Source organism: Tupaia chinensis, unplaced genomic scaffold, assembly GCF_000334495.1.
Source record: "Tupaia chinensis unplaced genomic scaffold, TupChi_1.0 Scaffold000654_1, whole genome shotgun sequence".
NCBI classification, from domain to species: Eukaryota; Metazoa; Chordata; class Mammalia; order Scandentia; family Tupaiidae; genus Tupaia; species Tupaia belangeri.
In genome coordinates, this window is record NW_006160175.1 from 1,162,686 (window position 1) to 1,183,593 (window position 20,908).

General features: G+C 35.8%; 1 long non-coding RNA gene across 2 annotated transcripts; it reads left to right on the forward strand.

Annotated features, from left to right (window-relative positions):
- The first annotated feature begins 2,349 nt into the window (after positions 1-2,349).
- LOC102471346 (uncharacterized) lies at positions 2,350-18,911 on the forward strand. 2 transcript variants are annotated; one of them, XR_336198.1, is made up of 3 exons: positions 2,350-2,458; positions 13,668-13,780; positions 18,688-18,911. It is a non-coding gene; the product is annotated as an uncharacterized LOC102471346 (long non-coding RNA). The 2 variants fall into 2 exon arrangements; XR_336199.2 differs by lacking the exon at positions 2,350-2,458 and adding an exon at positions 11,327-11,414.
- Positions 18,912-20,908: the final 1,997 nt, after the last annotated feature.

Genomic DNA, 20,908 nt, shown 5'->3' on the forward strand with positions numbered 1-20,908 from the left:
ACATGTTAACATGAAGTGATACACTTAGATATTTAACTCAATGGAAATCCAAAAAAACTTCACCAAACATCTACTAATGAACATATTTATGTTGTTGTTTTGACCTAAAAATCTAAGTTTTCAACAAAAGCAAAGAATATTAAGTTTAGACCTTTTGCAATAGTTGGCATAGTTAAATTTAGCATTTATGGCTCTGACATTCCATGAAGGATCCAAATATTCATAATAAGAATTAAGATAAACATATCCACCTTCTAAAGACATTCATTTTCATACTGGAAATACCAGTATGAATTTAAGATATATGACTGCAAGGCTTGAAATTGGATAAATACGATTTACTGGTAAGAAAACCTAGCCAGCTGATTAGCATCTGTATGTCAATTAACAGAATTCATAATTTTGAGTATTGTAGAGTTCTAAGGATGTGATATTGAGGATGCCAAAGATAAATATATCAATTTTGTAGAGGCCAAATGTCTAGGCAAGATAGTGGTTCTTAAAATTTAGAAAGAGGAATGCCAATTACATTGGAAGCTGCGTAGTGTTCACAAATTTCCAGGTCTTTACTTAGAACAGATTGGTGCATGGGGTGAAAATTATCTACTCATGAAAATAAATGGAAAATTTAGCAATTTAGAATGAGATATATTAAAATACGGTATCAATATTTTTAATTTATTACATTCTAATGGCTCAATAGTTAATAGCTTTAGTGACACTCATTTTTAAGCCATTGCAGCAAATTTCTCTCTTTGTCCCTTGGTTTAACTCATCTTTTTTGTCATAATATGCAACATGGCCAAAGATTCTATCCTCCACTATTTTATTCAGTTTATTCCTGCATATTCAATGACAACAAGTAAATATTAGGAGATAGAGCAATCTAAGAATCAGTTAATGTGGATTACCCTAACCTGACACAGGTGGTAGTTTCCTAGTTCTGAGGATTCTAGCATCACTGTCCCTTATGACTTAACTACTTTTCCTGTTTGAGAATCATGAAACTCTGTCATACTTAGATTTCTCAAACATTAGCGGATTTTTTTTTCTTTTCCTTTTTTTTTTTTTTTTTTTTACTTAAGACACTTTGATAAAGGTAGACTCCATGCTTATGAAAAGTTATACCTTCAGCTGTAAATCGTAACATTGCATTCAAGATTAACGAGGTGGGGCCAGTGAGATTTTGATCTTGCATAAATAAAAAATAGTCTTAGCATCAGATTTTAAGGATAGTCTAGGGGACATAAGCAAGCTACTTATATCTTGTGGATCTTATTAATGTTCCCTCTGGATTATTGTTACTACAGAAGCTGAATTTATCTGCCAATAAGAAAGAACTAAATCAATACAATTGGCCAAAAGAAAGAAAGTGTATGATGCTCTTGACTAGAATTTATTGCCTAAGTTGATAACAAGTAAGTAAATAACATTGAAATACAGCTAATCTCATCACATGCAAGGAAGCAAAGAAATCGAGAAAGCCAAAGGATGTGAGTAAACATTGATGCCATGTTACTTGTGGCTTTGATTAGCAATGAACTTGTATTGCTAGTCAAGGGCCTTGAAAGTTTAGAGTAACAACATGCTACCGTTCCCAAGTGTGTTAACTCTGGTTCCAGTTTTAAGCTTTCAAATCTCCTATTTTCTTTGTGTTAAATGTTTGTAACTTCTACAAACATAAAATTACGTGCTGTGCAGTGAAAACACACTTCATAAGAGTTCATCAGCTGGTGACACCAGAAAACAATTCTAAAAAATGAACAGTCCTGTTTTTAATTTTTTTCTTAATTTTTCTTTTTCAGAGGACTGGTGACCAGACCCATGCATTCATGTTGTATATTGGGACTCCTGTACACAAATTCAGACTCTCTCTCTCTCTCACACACACACACACACAGACTCACATTTACACAAAAAACTAATTGAAGATATAGTCACGGTAGTATGTGTAATTTGCTATCCCTTTGCCTGTTAGTGGCCATTTTGCTACAGGCTATCATTTTTATTGCCAGTGGGAGTCAGTGATAGGCATAGAATTACTGCCTAATAATGACACCATTACTGCATGTCACTACTGTATTTGGACTTGGGGCTATTTGTAACTTGTTTGATTCCCAGCACAGAGCAGTAACTGAACAGACTATTCTAAATGTGCACATTTGTTATCCAGATACCATAGATCAGGGTCAGCTGGGAAGCATCAGACAGTACGTTCAGAGCTGCTGTAAACTCATGTTGAGTTATGTCTGCACACCAACCAAACACCATTCATTCTTGGCATTTTCAGATGGCACCAGCCTCTGTACTAGTAATTTGTGCATATTTGTGATTGAAAGTAGGTCCAGTAAGGGAAGCCATATGGTTTGCTGTTCAAGTCTGATGCATTCGTGAAGTAACAGATGTGGAATCAAGCACACCTGGAATTCAGCAGCAGAAGCCCTGACAGATCAATCTGGTGTGTAATACCATATATGCTTGAGGATTTGTGGGGATGAACTCCCTACAGAAATAATCTACCTTGATATAACCCACATCTTAATACATAATCTACATTGGCTGTTGGGCATTTATTTTTCATAGCTGACTACATTTATACTCTCATTATTTTCCTGTGATGATTGAATAAATATGGTAGCACATAGTTTATTTGAGGGACTAAAAGATAGAAAGTATAATTTGAAAATATTATATAAGCAGTGCTTCAGTTATATTATTTTTGCAATGTTGTAGTAGAGTTTTTGTGAATATAGAGAACACTTCCATATAGTTGATGTTGTAGGTGGTCATTGCTGAATTTTTTGTGACTGAGTGCAGTAGTTTATTTTGCATTTTTTGGTGTGCTTTATTAGTAGTGGAAACCTTTCTGGGACAGAGGTAGGGAGTATTATTGAGTGGCATGTGAATTACACCTCTGGATTGTTTAGACCAACTATTACTGAATAAAAGTGGGCTCAAGGGAGAGTTGGCCCAAGGTACAGTCTAGTTCTAGTTTTAGTTTGACAATTAAAAATCCCTGTTATATCTCTATTGCATGTTAGTGCAGTAACTGAATAACTGTTAGAGTAGAATAGTCATATGGAGATATAGATATTTTATGAGCTAGAATTATATGAAAAAGATTTCTTTGGTTTGGGTGATATGGTCAGCATCTGAGCTGCCTTCTGACAGAGTTTTTGTGTGTGTGTGTGTGTGTGTGTGGGCATCTGAGCTGCCTTCTGACAGAGTTTTTTTTTGTGTGTGTGTGTGTGTGTGTGTGTGTGCGCGTGTGCGTGTGTCAAAGAAAGGCAATAGGATGAAGAAAAAAAATAAAGCTGCCTATAGTGATCAAGCAATGTGCTTCAGTATCCAGCAATTGTGTTAGGTTAGAGAATGTCATTGTGTAGATTAAGAAGAAATTGTAAGGGGAGGGTAAGGCATCTGACGAGCTCCACTTAGGGGATAGTCTGAGAAAAATTGGGGAGGGGGATTTTTGCCCAACAAAGAATATGATAAATGGAAAAGTATTACTTTTATATAACTAGATTAATGAGATTTTATATGCAAAGTTTCCATTGCCGAGAGACAATTCACTCTTACCATGTCATTATATTGTATATCCAACTTTCCTACCTGCTCCTTACCATCACTGTGACTGCTTATGAGAAAAGTTAGGAGATCAGAAATATGAGCCTAGGAAAGACTGAAGCTCACTGGTTGCTGCTTGAGTTTCTCCCCATCCTTGATATCACAGCCATAAAATTCCACACAGAGCTGTCAACTTAGTTCATAGTCTTTCTTTGCATAGTATTATGCATTTGGAATATAGCTACCAAGACATGTATTTGTTCACTAGTAACTATGTCATTTGACATTGATGTGTCTTGAGCTTTTAAGAGGATTAGTGTTATTTCAAAACAGTTTTGTTTAATATATTTGTCAAACACTTACATAGTGCCCCATAAGTGTCAGGCACTGTTCTTAACTTTACTGATATTAACTTATTATCATAGATTTGCAGTGCTGTAGAATTTAATTTGAATTGAATCATTCAAGTTACTGAAGAATTCATTATGTTTATGTTGGAAGAAGAAGAGGGGTTCAAAATGTCAAAGAGGGGAAAACAGACCTAAAGTCCACATTCACTCAGGTTTCCTTACATGTGGTGTATGGTTTTCAAAGCAGTCCATGAAAGGGCTTTCAAGAGACTGCTTTATTAATCTACTTATAAATTTTTTATGGAAAAAAGTATAAGTTCTTCATTAAACTCCGAAAGGCATCTACATCTTACAATGGTGGTATGGGCAACATTGCTTAATTTCTTCTTCTTTTTTTTTTGAGAGGTTTTTTGCTATAGGGTGGATGTGATCACCAGAAAGACAGAGAGAGACAGAGAGACAGAAAGCGAGAAATCACCCTCCGGGGGAATGGTCACACCACAATTTCTTCTCCTCCATTCTCCTCTCGGGATCTTGGGCATACACACACATGCACCTGGTATGAGTTTTAAGCCACCAGGTCCTGGACTCAAACCACAGTCGACTACATGGGAGTCCAGCAACATAGCCATTATGCTGACTGCTGGTCCCCACATTGTTTAACTTCTGTCATCATCTCTTTAAGTTCTATTTTACATGGACGAACTCAAGAGAGAAATTAAAATATTTACTGTGTACAGCGAAAAAGTATATAAAAAAGTTTAGATCAAAACTACATGAGATACCACCTAAACCCAGTCAGAATGGCAAAGATTTAAAAAATATATATTTAAGTGCTGGCAGGGATATGGTGAAAGAGGAGCTCTCCTACATTGTTGGTGGGAATGCAAATTGGTCCAACCACTATGGAGAACAATATGGAGATTCCTCAAAGATCTTCAAATTGAACTACCATATGATCCAGCAATCCCATTCCTGGGTATCTAAAGGACAGGATAATAGTCAGTTGGAAAAGTGTTTGCAGATCTATATTTATTGTGGCGTTATTCATGATTGCTAAGACATGGAACCAACCCAATTGTCCACAAATACATTAATGTATTGAAAAAATGTGCACATATACTCTGTGGAATATTATTCAGCCAAAGAAAACAAGACCTTGGCATTTGATAGAAAGTGGATTAATATGGAAAATTTAGAGCTGAGTGAAGCAAGTCAAGCTATGAAACAGAGACATTGTATGTCTCCACTTAACATTTACCTACTGTCTGCACTCTATGTTAGAGACTGAAAGACTGGAGGACATAAAAGCATTAAATATTGCTATGGACCCTTGAAACAAAGTAGAAGGAGAATGGGAGAGGGGAAGAGTGTAAGAAAGGAAATTTGGAGAAAAAAATAGAGAAGTAAGACATTTGTGGGACACAGATGTGGTTTATTATCTGTTGATGATGATGCGTATGGTATTCTAAACTGGGCTGGTCTGAGGTGTGTATCATGCTGTGTAAAATCTCTTCACAATCTAAATTATGTATGGTGTTGAATGTATAAATAATAATAATAAAAAGAAAAAATATTCACTGTGTAAAATGTATACAGAATGCAAATTAATGTTAGTATAGAAGTATTTCAGTTAGATTTCCTCTCTTTTTTCCTTTTTATAAAATATTCTGTTTAATTTAATTTTTTGAAATTATTTTTTCTTTTTTCCATTTATTTATTTATTTTTTACATTATTCCACATTTACTTTACATATCAAATTTTTTTTACTTATACTCCATAGTTTTTGACAGTTAATAAACTACTTTCAAAATTTCAGAAAACTGAATTTTAAAGGTAATGTTCAAGATATTTCTTATAATTTTGTACAATTTTGTTTGTGACTATATAACAACAGAGACAGTATGGTTTTAACTATTTTTGAGAAAATATTTACATGTCAGCTATTCAAATTCTTGAAAAGGGAAAGCCCAGCACACAAGTCACACATAAAACTTCTCAATTCAGCCCTGCCTACCAAGTATTCTGTGATATACCATCTACTAGTAAAGATCAGTCTCTTTTTCTTCCTTCAACATCTTTCTCAAGATAATCCTCTGGTGTGGTTGCTCTTTCACAATCTCTACTGATTACAATGTTGGGCTGGAAAAGTCCGGGTTATTTTATGTTATAATTTCTTTCATATATCTTCTCTAGTCCTCTCTGTTAGGCAGAACTATTTATGGTGCCAGGCCATCTTTCTAAGAGTTTTTGTTGGCTTACTTGAGATCCACCTTAGTTTCATATTTTTTTGATTAATCTTCAGGTATGACATTCCCTGTCCAATAATGAGTATTTCCAATTTCTGATTCAATGCAACAAGCATTATTGAACTTATGCAAATAGCCATTCTGCCACAAAATAAGAATACTCCCAAATATTTTTGATTCAAGAGGGATCAGGAAGGAAGAAAAGTTTATGTTTTCATTTAAAGAAACAAACAAGAAAAATATTTTAACAAATTGGCGAACCTATCAACACCTCAAAAGAAAGTAAAATGTTTAAATTGGGGAAACAAAGCATAGTAAAAAAAAAAAGAAATCAGGAATGTTTTAATCAAAAGTCATAAAATTCTTTTAAAATTTTTTTCTCAATTTTTTTATTTATTATTTATTATTTTATTTTAAAAATATTTTTTATTTCATTTTCTTTTATACATTCAATCACATTATTTAGCTTACAAAGTGAATATTCCAACGTATAAACATTTCTCCCTAGTCTAATTGATAAACCATAAAATTATCTTCAACAGATAATACCACATTTCTTTGTCCCATTAATGCTTTGCCTCTCTATTATTCACTTCTAAATGTCCTTCCTCAGACTTTACTCTTCCACACCCACTATATCTGGTATTCACATCCATTTACTGTGTTTCTATCTCTTTTAGTCAATCAGTTTCTGTTATAGAGTGCGGACACTTGGTATATATTAAGTGGGGACATACAATGTCTCTCCTTCATAGCCTGGTTTGCTTCACTCAGCAGTAAATTGTCCATATTCTTCCACTTTCTGTCAAAAGCCGGGGTCTTGTTTTTCATGGATAAAAAGTATTCCATAGAGTATATGTGCCACAACTTTTCAATCCATTCATCTGTTTGTGGGCATTTAGGTTGGTTCCTTGTCTTAACAATTATTTTGCAATTTCAGTCTTATGTTCAAACTCTCTTTCTATTGACTATGCAGTGTTACCATGGTTCAATCTTTCCGTTTAAATCCTGGAAGTTAACATTCAATGTTATTATTGATATTTCTTGTTCCTAGCTTTATATTGGTCATTTTCTTGGTTCTCTTTTGTTCTCTTATTTCTGTATATGTCTTTAGTTTTCTTGGTAGAGCACTCATTTCAGAACTTCTTGAAAAGTGAGTCTTCTATTGGCAAATTCTTTCAGGTCTTGTTTATCTACGAATGTTTTTATACTTTCTTTCCATATAAAAGGTAATCTTGCTGGGTATAGTATTCTTGGTTGTAACTGTTTCTCTAACACTTTGAATATATTTTCCCATTCTTTCCTTGCTTGCATTGCTTCTGTTGAGAGGTCTGAGGTTAACCTAATTGGATATCTTTATAAGTAACCTGCTGTTTCTCTCTTGCCAATTTTGGTATCTTGTTATTGTCTGTAGATTTGTCCAGTCTGGCTATGATGTGCCTTGGAGAAGATCTTCTTGGGTTGATTCTATTAGGGGTCCTTTGTATTTCTTGGGTCTGGATATTTAAATGCCCCTCTAGATTTGGAAAGTTTTCTTTCAAAATTTCATGGAATAGATTATCAATGCCCTTACTAGTTTCCTCACCTTCTGGGATACTGGATGTTTTGGCACTTAATTCTATCTAGTATTTCTCGTATAGTATTCTCATTTTTTGGGTTATTTTCACAGTTTTTTGGTTGTTTTTTTTCTACCTCAGAGGTTTTGCCTTCAACATCTGAGATTTGATTTTCTGCATGGACTAATCTGCTCTTAATACTTTCAAGTGAGGTTTTGATTTCCTGAATGGCAGGCTTCATTTCTAATAGCTCCCCTTGATTATTTTTTTTATGGTGTGTATTTCCTCTTTCAGATCATGGAAGAACTTCAATACCTCCTGGAACTTGTTGTCTCTTTTCTCTTGCATCTTCTGGAGTTCATTATCTTTCAGCTCTTGCATCTCATTTAGTTTTGTCACTATGAATATTTTGAATTCTCTATCAGACATTTCCATGAGTTCTACTGTACTGTGTGGATTATGAGGGATTGTTCTTTTCCCTTATGGGAAAGATATTTTCTTGGTTTCTCATATTTCTTGTGCCTCTGCAGTTGTTTCTGGTCATCTGTAACAAAATCTATCCTCCACTTGTCTGAGTATTTTGAGAGTCTAGGAGATGGAGTTTAGAACCAGCTTCCCTTGGGACCAGCAGTTGGCATAATAGCTATGTTGCTGGACTCCCATGTAGCCGACCATGGTTCGGGTACCAGACCCAGTGGCTTAAACTCATGTCAGGCACATGTGCATACATGCCCAAGATCCCGAGAGGAGAATGGAGGAGAAGGGATTGCGGCATGGCGATCCCTCCTGGGGAATGATCTCTCGCTTTTTGTCTCTCTCTGTCTTTCTACTGAGCACATGCTCCCTATAGCAAAAACATCTCCAAAAAAACAGCAACAACAACAACAACAACAAAAAACAAAAAACAACCATAGCATTCCTGAACACACCAGGACACACCTCAGCTTTAAAACAGCTTTTTGTCTGAATATTTCAGGAGTCTTAGATTTCTTTTCTTAAAGTATATTGAAAATTAAAATCACAATAAAAAGAACAAAAAAGATGTGCATACTTTAAAATAATGGTAATAAGGGTAGAGAAACAACTGTAACCTGCAAAACATCAAACATTCTCCTTGAAACAGGAGAATTTTCTGGGATCTGCCACAGCTCTCTATAAAATAGAGCAAAGTTCAGATTTCCTCAAATGTGTCACAGTTCCAAATAGAAATGGCAAACAGAACATTCCTTCTATTATGGGATTTGCATGATACTGTGGGAAGAAGGAAAATTAAGGGCTGAACAAGAGAATTCTGATAGTGGTAAATGCTCTGAAGAAATTAGAGCAAGGTGATATGTTAAGTATTTGGAGAGTCAGTAGTCAGGGGTCTTTGAGAGGATGGTGTTTGAATTTGGACCAGGATGACCAGAAGATACCTGGCAAATATCAGGGATCAGTATGTGCCAGGAAGGGTATGAAGTAAAAGGAATCTGAGGCAGAATGATCTTAGAAGGGTTAGAGAAAAATGAGAAGGTGATAATTGCTGGCCTGAGCCAGAGGGAGACATGATAGGAAAATGTAATGTTATAAGCTATGTGAAGTAATTGAATACAGTTAGAAAAATCAGGAGGTAAGAGGAATTGTAAGTAAACTAATTTCATCTTGTTTTAGCAGGGCACCAGTATATACTTCTAAAGTTAACATATGCTATTAAATACAACAATGGCTCCAACTTCTTAAAAATTTAAATGTAATTTCTTAATACTTAAAATATTAATATCTCTTGTGGTCAAAAAAATTTTAAAGAAGTTAAGCATTCTCTTGAGTTGTATTTTTTTTTTCTCCCTTCCTCTGGTAAATTTAAAGTAACATTGGTTTGATTCCAGTTTTGTAAAATTAGTTTCTGTACTTCCTTTTCTCTCTCCTTTTTATTAGATATACATCTCTCTGTCACGATCCTCCTGCTTTGACCTTCCATCTATGCTACCTAAGTGCAACACCACACTGTGCTAGTTTTCAAATAGGATCTTGCTATGTTTCCTAGATTAGCCTAGAATTTGTAATCCTCCTGCCTCCACCTCTTAGGTCACTGGGATTACAGATACACACCACTGCCTTTAGGTTGAATGAAGAATCAAGCTCAGACCTTCCTTTGCAGAGCAGTGTCCTTGTTCTATTAGTGCTCTGGGCCCCTTCCTTCCTGATATGCATCAGATATCTGGAATGATGTTCATCAAATGGCTGTGGTTTTCTTTTGTTTGTTTGCTTTTATTTTTTTTTTTTTACTATAGGGCACATGCACTTGCCAAAGAAAGTGAGAAACTACCCTCCCCCAGGGGGTTGGAGGAGATGACCACACCTCAGTCTCTTCTCCAGGCTCCTCTCAGGATTTTGGACATGTGCACACATGTGCCCTGCATGATTTTTCAAGGCACTGGCTTCAGGAGTTAAACCACTCAACTGATCACATGAGATCCAGTACCTTAATCTCCACACCACATGCTGGCCTCAATGGTGGTTATTTTTATTTGTATTTGGTATTTACTTGTTTTATTCTTAATTTTGTAACAGTTACAAACTGTCATCTAATTGTTTTGATGTTAATACTTCGTGGGGTTTTTGATATTCTAGAAATTTTTGCTTTTAGCTTCTTTGGCTTGAAAAATTAACTGGATGATTTTGAATTTTTTTTTTTTTTTTGGTTTTTAATTTTTGCCAGAGGGTGCATGCACTTGCCAAAGAAGTGCACTCCGTCCTGTCGGACTTAGGACAACATACAGATGTGGCTGTGTATTTTTAAGCAGCCAGGGCTGGGTTTCAAACTGTGGTTGGTCATATAGGAACCAGTTCCCTTAACCACTAGGCTTGGGGCCAGCCCTTGAGTATGTTTTTCTCTTTTCTGCTTTATTTCTACCATGTTAATTTAACCCAAGATCTTTCATCAGTCTTTTACAAATAATAGTACTGATTTTTTTAACAAGATACTAAAATATGGACAACTTTACTAACTTATTACTTAACCTTGTCTAAATTCATGATTTGAACCCTTTCTTCCAGCCCATCATATTAAACAGAATCTTTAATTTTTAATTATTTTTACATTGATCTTTAATATCTTTCTAGAGGTGAGACTTATAAATTAACTCCTTATAATAAATTTTAGTAGCTAATGGCTATTGAAATGACAGAATTAAAAATTACTCTTGCCGTTAATCAATTTTTCTTTGGATATGGAAGTTTTGGAATCCTCAGCTTCTATTTTAATATATTCTGCTTAATAATATTTTCAAGACAACTTATATACTTTAATTTCACAAGTAAATGCACATCTCAGAATAAGCATTCTTGTCAATAACTTCATTTTAGAGAAGTTGATCTAATGTATTCATGTTGTCTTGTGTTGAGTAACTGGATCCAAGATTGTTCTTTGAACTCAAAGACTAAAAGTATGAACTACTGTATCAGGTTGGATTACTGTTCCCAGTGTTTGACTCCCTTTATGTTTTGGGTTTACATGTTCATGCATTTTACTATGAAACTTTATAATACTTCAGATGATTGACTAAGTGAAATGCATTTCCTTGCTGACTTCAATAGAACTGGATATGCGACCTGCTTTGGCCAATGAAATGTGAAGGTAGACAGAAGTCCTGCGTGTGCAGCACTCATTGCCATTTGTCTTAGCCGCCTGTGCTTCTGCCATCTGCCCCAGGTAGTTCTTGTCTCACAGTAATCAAGGCATGGAAAGATCTGAATCTGACATGCAGCCTGAAGTCTAGTCAAGCCCAGAGAGTGTAAAGTCAGTGCAAATAAGTTAAACTATAGTGGACGCATAGACTCATGAATGAGAAAAATACCAAATATTTATTTGTGTAAGTCACTGAGATTTTGGAGTCATTTTTCTGCAGCTTTATGTAGCAATGGGGGAAAGAGTCTTAAAAAAAGACACAAAATGAGTGTTAGTCTTAAAAAAAGTCACAAAATGAGTGTTCTTTCAAATTTCTTTCAAATTTTTTTGTACCAAATTAACTTATTCTTTATTCCACTTCTATGAACTTTCTGAAGTATCCTTATAGGTAATTAATTGGTTGCTTTTAAAAAATAGGTATGGTAGTTTATTTCTGGTCTTATACACACGATTACTGAGAAACTTGAGATCTTCATTCGTTCAAGTGATCTGAATTAAAGTTGTGGTTCTACCACTTATTAGTTCTATGCCATTGAAAATGATCTATTTTGGGACCAGCAGTTAGTATAATGGCTATGTCGCTGGACTCCCATGTAGTCGACGGTGGTTTGCGTCCTGGACCTGGTGGCTTAAACTCACGCCCGGCGCGTGTGCGTGCGTGCCCAAGATCCTGAGAGGAGAATGGAGGAGAAAGGATTGTGGCATGGCCATCCCCCCTGGGGGATGATTTCTGGATTTCTGTCTCTCTGTCTGTCTCTGTCTGTCCGGCGAGCACACGCACCCTATAGCAAAAACCTCTCAAAAAAAAATGAAAATGATCAATTTCAGTATGCCTAAGTTTATTTTTAGAAGTTTTTGCCTTAGGCCACTTGTGTTTGCTGGAGAGAGAGACAGAGACAGTGAGAGAGAAAGTGAGAGATCACCCGCCAAGGGAGATAGACGTATTGCAATCCTGTCTCTTCCATTCTCCTCCCAGGATGTTGGGCACACACATACATATGCCTGGTGTGATTTTCAAGTCACCGGGTCTGTATTTGGAACCATAGTCAGCCATGTGGGAATCCAGTGACATAACCATTATGCCATCTACTGACCCCAGTATGCCTGAGCTTTATCTTTTGTAAAACTTGCCTGATAATACTTTCTCTACAGGACTAAAGATATATGTAGAATAATTTATTATAAGTGTATTCACTATATAGGATTCAATAGTAACTATTATTTAATATTCACATTGGATATATTCTACATTTATTCTATATTTAGCATAATTCTAAAATGTATTATTTACCACTTTATAATATGTCCTTACCATGGCTTTTTGAAAATTAATGCAAATCATATTATATAGATAATAATTCTGTTCTGAATAAATATAGACATTTGAAACTTATTTAATTAAATAAATATGTATATTTAAATCCTTTTTATAAATATTATGCATTTATGTAATATATAAAGACTTAGTTAGAGCACCTATTCAGTCTGAGAAGTGCCAAGATACTTATTTTTGTGAGTTATTTTTCAGTCACAATAAGACAACATGACATTTCAAACCAATCCACAGACTGTAGAGAACAGAGCTGGGTGCAGGGATGGAAAATGGAGAGAACTAGTTTTTTGATTCAGTTGATGAAAGTTTCTGAAGATAATAAAGATAATGAAATTATCCACAGATAACTATCAGTGACTACAACTAAACTATGTATATGTTAGGTAATTAGAAATAAGTTTCTGGGGGAAAACATCAACTATATTCTGTGTTGTTGATTTAAAAAAATAAAAGTGAATTGTGTAAGTACTGGGTGGTGGTGTCCAGATTGGCTTTTAGACTTGTTTTCACAGGAGCTAAGTCATGTCCTGCATATGTACTGAGTGACTTCTGTGTAACAGGCACTGCATATGTCAGGCTAAGTGAATTGGTGAATAAAACAAATTTGGTCCTTCCTCTATGGAGTTTACAAACTTGAAGGAAGCTATAAGGCTGTCTTCAATTTTTTTCTTTCAGTTTTTCAAAAACACGTAGCTCTTTTCAACCTCTGGTCAGGACCCTTCCACATGCTTGCAATTACTCTTCTCTCTGCCTAGAATGCTCTTCTTTCCTTGACGGTCAACTCTTGGGGTGTTGGAAAAGTCATGACATATTTTTTTCTGTTTTTCAAAGGTCATTTACTTATATAAGGAGCAAAAATAAATCAATGATATATTTCCTATTTTGTTCGATAACCTTTTGCCATATTTCAGTGAGTTTCATAATTCCTTGTTTTTTGCTATCAGCAAAAAAACTGAACAAGGACCTGATTTATAGCCTCCATTTGAATTGAACGTTATACCATGCAAAGAATTTTGAAGAGAGTAAAACAAATGGAAGTCTGATGGTGCAAGATCAGGTGAGTGTGGTGGGTGTGGCAACCCATCCCATCCAAGCTCCAATCATTTTTGACAGGTGAGCAAACTTGGGGTGTGTGATCTCTGATCTTATATTGTCATGATGGAGCATAACTCCTTTATGATCAACGAGCTCTGGACATTTATGAATGATGGATTCTTTTAAACTGTCCAATTGCCGACACTACACATTCAAATTGATTTTTTGGTTCCTTGGTAGATGCTCAAAAAGCACAACACCTTTAAAATTCAACCATACAAGGAGCACAGCTTTCCTCTGATGAATGTCTGTTATCAATGTCGTTTGAGGTGAATAATAACATTGAGATCAAGACCGTTTTCATGCCACATTGTTGTAAACAATCCACTTATCACCAGATATCAGCTGCTTCAAAAAAATGATAGTTTTCCCCACGTGTAATGAACATATCACAGATGTTTATACATACCAACTTCTTTAAGTTCACAAGGAACCCAAATATTGAGCTTTCTTACATATCCCAGCTTCTTCAGGTAGTCCTGAACACTTGAATAATAGATGTACAATGTTTCTGCAGTCTCTCATCATGTGTAACATGGGTTTTATGCAATCAATGCCTTTATATTGTCTTCACCAACCTTGGTGAGCCTCTCTGACCAAGGAGCATCATTGAGATAAAAGTTACCAGCATGGAATTTTGTAAACTATTGTTGGCACTAGTGTTCTTCTAGAGCACTGTCACTGTAAACTTTATGCAACTTTTCACTAGCTTGACACTCATGCTTCCATTTACAGAAGTAAAACAGTAAAATATGGCAAAAATGTACAGTTTGATCTTCCATATTCAACTTGTAAAATCTCCAAAACTCAACCAAATCACTTAATCTTTTTTTTTAGAATGAAGCTAGAACTGTCAGCTGTCAAATGATATAGCAATAACATAGATCCAAATCACTCTAGTACTTCCAAAAACGAACTAGTGCCATCTGTTACAAAAATGTGTCATGACTTTTTCGACAACCCAATGTGTGTAATAACATACAGTGAATTGCTCTAAAGCAACTTAAATGAGTGCAGAAATAAGAAGGTAATACTTTCGCAGGATTCTGAATAATAAAAAAGAACAGACTTCTGACAGCTTAGAGACAGGAAGGAAATCTGTCCTTCCCAGAAGTGAAAAGAGCAGGTTTGGTTAGTGCATAGAGAATAATGATGAGAATGGGAGCTGGGTTATGCCAGGTTGTTGACCAGGTATGCTATGGAAAAGGGTGGGGATTTTATTCAACATGCAGAGGAATGTAAATGAAATATTTTAAGAGAGGTACGTAAGTAGGTTCTATGTTAAACATCTTACTCAATGTGGAGAATAGATTAATGGAGGGGAAGGGAGGAAATGGTGGGGGCCTATTACAGAAATTCAGGTGCAAGGTAATTGTTCACTTAGAGTAGAATGACAGTAATGAAAATAGAAGTGGAAAGATTCAAGAGAGATTTTGTACGTAGAAATAGCAGTTTGGTTTGTTTGGATTGCATGTATGGAGTGACTTTGAATGTTAAAGACAACTTCCAGGTTTCTACAAAGTTGAATAACAATGGTCAAAGGAGATTGCTGGTTAGATTTGTAGACCAGGCTGCTGACTGGAGACATGCCTAGATGACTGATCAGGAATAACATTGATTTAAAGAGGGGCTTTGATCCTAAAAACTAAAGTACAGACAGAGGACAGTGGCAGGTGGGATTCAGAGAAGAGAGGCGCAGACAAGCAAATGTCTAGACGGGTCATGTTCACAGGCTATTCTTAGACTGGGGACCTGGGCCCATCATCATGTTTTAAAACAGCACTAAGCAACCAAGACAGGGTGGGAAGCAGCCAAAAGGGAGATAAAGTAATGAATGTGAAGAGATTTCAGAAGCAAGCACTTTTGAAAAATAATTACTGGTTGCATGATCTTGTGTAAGTTTTTTGAATTAACCTTTCAGAACCTCAGATTCCTTATTTATAAAATAGGATGAAAATATTTACTTCATATGTTTGTTCTGGAGATTAATTCAACCAATGTTTACAAAATACTTGCATATAGTGGATGCTAAAATTGTAGTTCTCTTGGCCTCCCTACTGTGTAAATTAATTCATATTGTTGATAGCTCTCACTCATTCAGCTATCTGACTAATCAAATTCTCATAGTAAAGGATTTGTTTTTTGTCCAGCTTGCCTCAAGGCCAGGAGTGGGGAGTTGGGAGATAGGAATGGGAAATAATGGAACTAACGATTATGGTAAATTCTAAATACATGGTGTATTCTAAATCATGCTACATTATGTACCATATTACATGGTATTGGATTCTTTAATTCTTTTTTTTTTTTTTTTTTGGAGAGATTTTCACTGTAGGGCGCGTGCGCTCACAAAACAGACAGAGAGAGACATAGAGACAGAAAGCGAGAAATCACCCCCCAGGGGGATGGTCACGCCGCAATCCCTTCTCCTCCATTCTCCTCTCGGGATCTTGGGCACGCATGCACACGTGCCCGGCCTGAGTTTTAAGTCACCGGGTCCGGGACACGAACCGCGGTCGACTACGTGGGAGTCCAGTGACATAGCCATTACGCTAACTGCTGGTTCCCTAATTCTTATATTTTCAGAGTAGCAACTTGGTGAGCATAGTGTTATTTGCTTTCTTTTATAAATAACAACATACAGGTAGAATTTTGGAGATCAGAGCAAAGTTAGCTAATTCTTGCCCTAAGAACTAGGATTAGAATATGCTGGGTCTGATGCTTATACATTTCTTCTTCTATGTTGCACATTCTCTGTAAAAGAGAATACTTTCTGAGTTTTAGGTCTTAGGCCTTAAAACAAAACAAGTCCTCATTCCCAAAGCAGGAAATTGTTATTATCTACAAAACAACCCCCCTCACTACCATGACCCTGGAAGGTGGACAGAAGAGCTTTATTTGTGGGAAATAGTTAGGGAAAACTAACCCTCCTTGAATTTGATAGAAATGAGTCATTCATTTATGCAGTTTAGTCCTTCTTTTTTATTTTAGAGATGGGAGACTACTGAGACCTTAAGGGTTACATAACACCCTGAGATGGTTCAGCTAGTTACATTTTAGCTATTTTAGTTCAATAGTCTTTCAGTCTGTGTATGCTGCGTTAGGCCTCTTATCTTTAATAGCAGCAATAATTTTTCTCAGTAATATGACCCATGAAACAGACACACATGCACACACTTATATGCACATAGCCCTCCTTTTCCTTGGCTGTCTAATTGTGTCAATTTTATTAGATTTAAAACAGAACTTCTAATTTCTCTGCCTCAGACATGCTCCACCTATTCCCATGGCTTTCTTCTTAGGAGATAGTAAGTTCAATATGTTAACCTCAGTCATTCTTGACTCCCTTCTTTCTAGGGAATAAACATTCAATCTTTCAGTCCCATTTTAAATTGTCACCACCTCTTCTGTCACTTTCCAACAATATCTTTTACCTGGACTACTTCATAAGCTCCAGAGTAGTCCTCCTGCCTTTCCTCTCTTCCCTGTCCTCTTTCTTGCATTCTCCTCAAAGCCAGGTTGATCCATTTACAACATAAGATCCAATTTAATGACATCTCAGTTCTGTTTGAGCTGAACTCTTCAACATCGTGGTCTACTTTTCTTTCCTACTCCCTTCACTCCAGCTACACTGGCCACTTTTTAGCCTCTCAAACATGCTAACAAAGTGTCATCTTAGGACTTTGTACTTGCTATTTATTCCTTCTGCATAGAACATTCTTCTCCCATATATGCAAATTGGTTACTTCTGCACCTTTTTGACATCTATGCAAAAATATCACTTTGTCAGAAAGGCCTTTCTTGATCACTCATTATTAAAGAGAAACATCCTTCCTATATTCCCGTTCTCTTTCTCCCTTCTGCTTCATTTCACCCATAGCATACATCACCACATAACATCATTTGTTTATTGTCTATCTCAGCACATCCTCTATCCTGCCTTGCATGTGAAATCAATGAGTACAGGGGCTATTTGTCAATTTTGCTTCCAAATGAGAATAATGCCTGCATTAAACTAGGCATTCAATTCATATATGTTGAGTGAATGAATTGATGTTAATATTTACAATACAACATATTATTCTTATAGTTGGGGTCTAATTTTTTAAGTATATTCATTGCGATTTTTAAAAAATCATTCTTAGACCCCCAACCTCTTGATATACTATAATTAATTATGACAGGAACTATTTCCAGTTTGGGAGAATAACAATTTCTATAGTAAATCTTTACTATAAAATGGGCTATATTATAGACATTTCCTACAAAAATATTATAAAATAAAATACATCTCTCTTTTTTTTTTAGAGAGATTTTTGCTAATAGGTACATGTGCTTGCTGGAGAGACAGAGGGAGGCAGAAAGACAGAAAGCGAGAAATCACACCCCACCATTGGGGGATGGGCACAGCACAAACCCTTGTCCATTCTTCTTTCAGGATTTTGGCATGCACACACATGTACGCAGCATGGAATTTTAAGCTCCTAGGTCCAGGACTCAAACCACAGTAGACTACGTGGGAGACCTATGACGTAATCATTACTCCATCTGCTGGTCCTAAAATACATCTCTTTTGAGCTCATTTCCTTGTGTTGAATTTTGTAATATTTTCATACACTAGATTCTGCTGCATTTATTCTATTTGCCTTAACATTTGATGCTTATTATATTTGAGGAGCTGAAATGAAATAAAAATGAAAACCTTTTATAATGCTATCAACAGATATACTATCAAGAGTTTTTATCTATTTTTAGTAAGTTTTAACATGTCGTAGGACAAGCAAGGATTCTATTGTATTTTTCCAACTTAATTCTCAATGACCATCATTTGTGCTGCAGAGATGAAGGTCTGCATTTTAACTTGTCTTTCAGGTAAACTAAACTGTCGTATTGAATTTCGAAACATGTGCACTTGAAATTGGAAGTCCACCGTCAGTAAGGAGAACCTGCTCTAGCCACATCTTGCCTCCTCGCCTGTGATGTGATACGACTAATCTCAGCTGAACTACTTGAGATGCTTGTTACTGCTGCAATCTCAATGAATTTAGAGTGGTAATCAATTAACAGTAAATAGGTTTCTTTGTCAATTTGGAAGCATCCCAATGAAGGTAAAGAGAGAATGGAATAAGGTGATAAATAATTTATAGCTGAAAAGCATCTCTAATTTCTTCTGCCGACTTATAGGTTCTAGTTTTTTTTTCTTGGAGGAAACATGAGACTAATAATCAGAAACCTGGGACATAAATTAACTGTGTAAGAATGAGATATTTAAATTTAAAGATGTGCTAATTTTGCTTCTTACCTCTGGATTTTATATATAAATTGCAATTGCAAAGGGCCATTTGTCACTGACCCTCTGAGGAATTCTTTACTATTTCTCTCTTATTTTGCTCTTTCTCTTGCTCTTTCCTCCAGGATCATTTTCCAAATTACTTGCATCTCTTTTTGTACCAATAAAGTGAACCTATTAATGTACACACAACAAATTGCTATTTTTATCTTCCTTTTGGAAGTCTTTTTGTATATCTGAAAGTCTCAACTTGGCTAGGCTTCCCTTTATTAGTATTTTGACAGCTTGGAGATGACAATGAGGATATTTAGAGCTCTGAAACTTGGATGCCCTGTAAAGACTCTTGCCCAGCATGTATGTAATTCACCTTTAATTACCTGTCTACATTCCCCTGCTCTGTCTCTGTGTCTGTAATAAAGACCTGTCTTCCCTAGCTCATTCCCTGAGGCAATGAGGATTCTGTGGTACAGTACATGGGAACTTCAAAACATTTGTGGAAAATGGAATTAAAGTATGAACTTCTCTTGGTGCAAAAGATTTTTGCAATTCCTGCATAATTTTTTTCATAGTACACATTTTTCATGAGCTGTTTGAATATCTCTCATATTTTAGCAGTTCTTTCCCCACCAGTCATGTCTGGGATAATGAATTCACAATATATTAGAGCTTACCCGTTCTCATTATGCACTAATAAAGTCAGTGTGCTGACCAGGAGGTCAGGCTTTATGACCTTTTCATCTGAATCTTCTACTCCCTCTCCCAAGGGTAGAGGCTAGTCCTAACTCATAGTCTATTGACTAGATCTCTGGATTTCTCTTTTAGATTTTGTCCATTCCTTAACCTGGTTTGATCATATTTTTTAAAATAATTAATTAATTAATTTTTTATTGACCATATGGACTTCTTTTATCTGGAGCACTAGTACACATAATCTTGAGAACTGTCTCCATCTTGAACTTTCTCACCTTCTATGAAGCTACCCTTCTCCCTTGAAAAGGACCCTTAGATATTGACTCCAGTCCATGTTGAAAAATGAGAACTCCCTGGTCTCATTGAACTTGGTGATTTTGTGTTCCTGGCAAGAGTCAAATCATTTGCCTTTCCAGATCTTCTCATCCTATGCTAGTTTTATTTAGTTTTGGGGATTTAAGAGTTTGATGAGATCTCAATGTAGTACATGTCCAATAAAAGTAAAGGATTACTTTCTTTAGCCTCTTTATATGAACATAAACAGTTTTAAGTTTTAGGGTCCTCATTTGCACATGCTCCATGCAAATGTCTTGGCAGGATTTTCAGTAATATTTTCACTTAGACTATTTTTTTTGTAACTACAAACATATGATATTTCAACTATAACCAGTTAAAACCACTTTCTTTTTTCTTTTCTTTAAAAAACAAAAACAAAAACAAAAACAAAAACAAAAAACAAAAACAAAAACAAAAACAAAAAACAAAAACAAAACAAAACTTCTCTCCCCTATTTCTGCTTATGTATGGTGGTACTAAAGTGAGCCAGGACATTTTTGTGGATACGGTTATGAAGATTGTGAGTGAGAGACATTCAGTTTGGGTTTATTGGAATGGATTTATGTGCTTAGAAATTACCTCTATAAGTAAGTGATGGCTAGTAAGCCAGCCTGGGAGGTACATAGCTCAGACTTTCCTTCAAGAGAACGCGTTGGCATGCTTCCTGCAGCCACCACACCTTTGGATCCATTAGAGCATCATGTCTACAACCAGGCTCTTCTTAGACCACTGTCAGCCAATGGCAGGACATGGCTGGAATTCCAGAGCTGGACAATT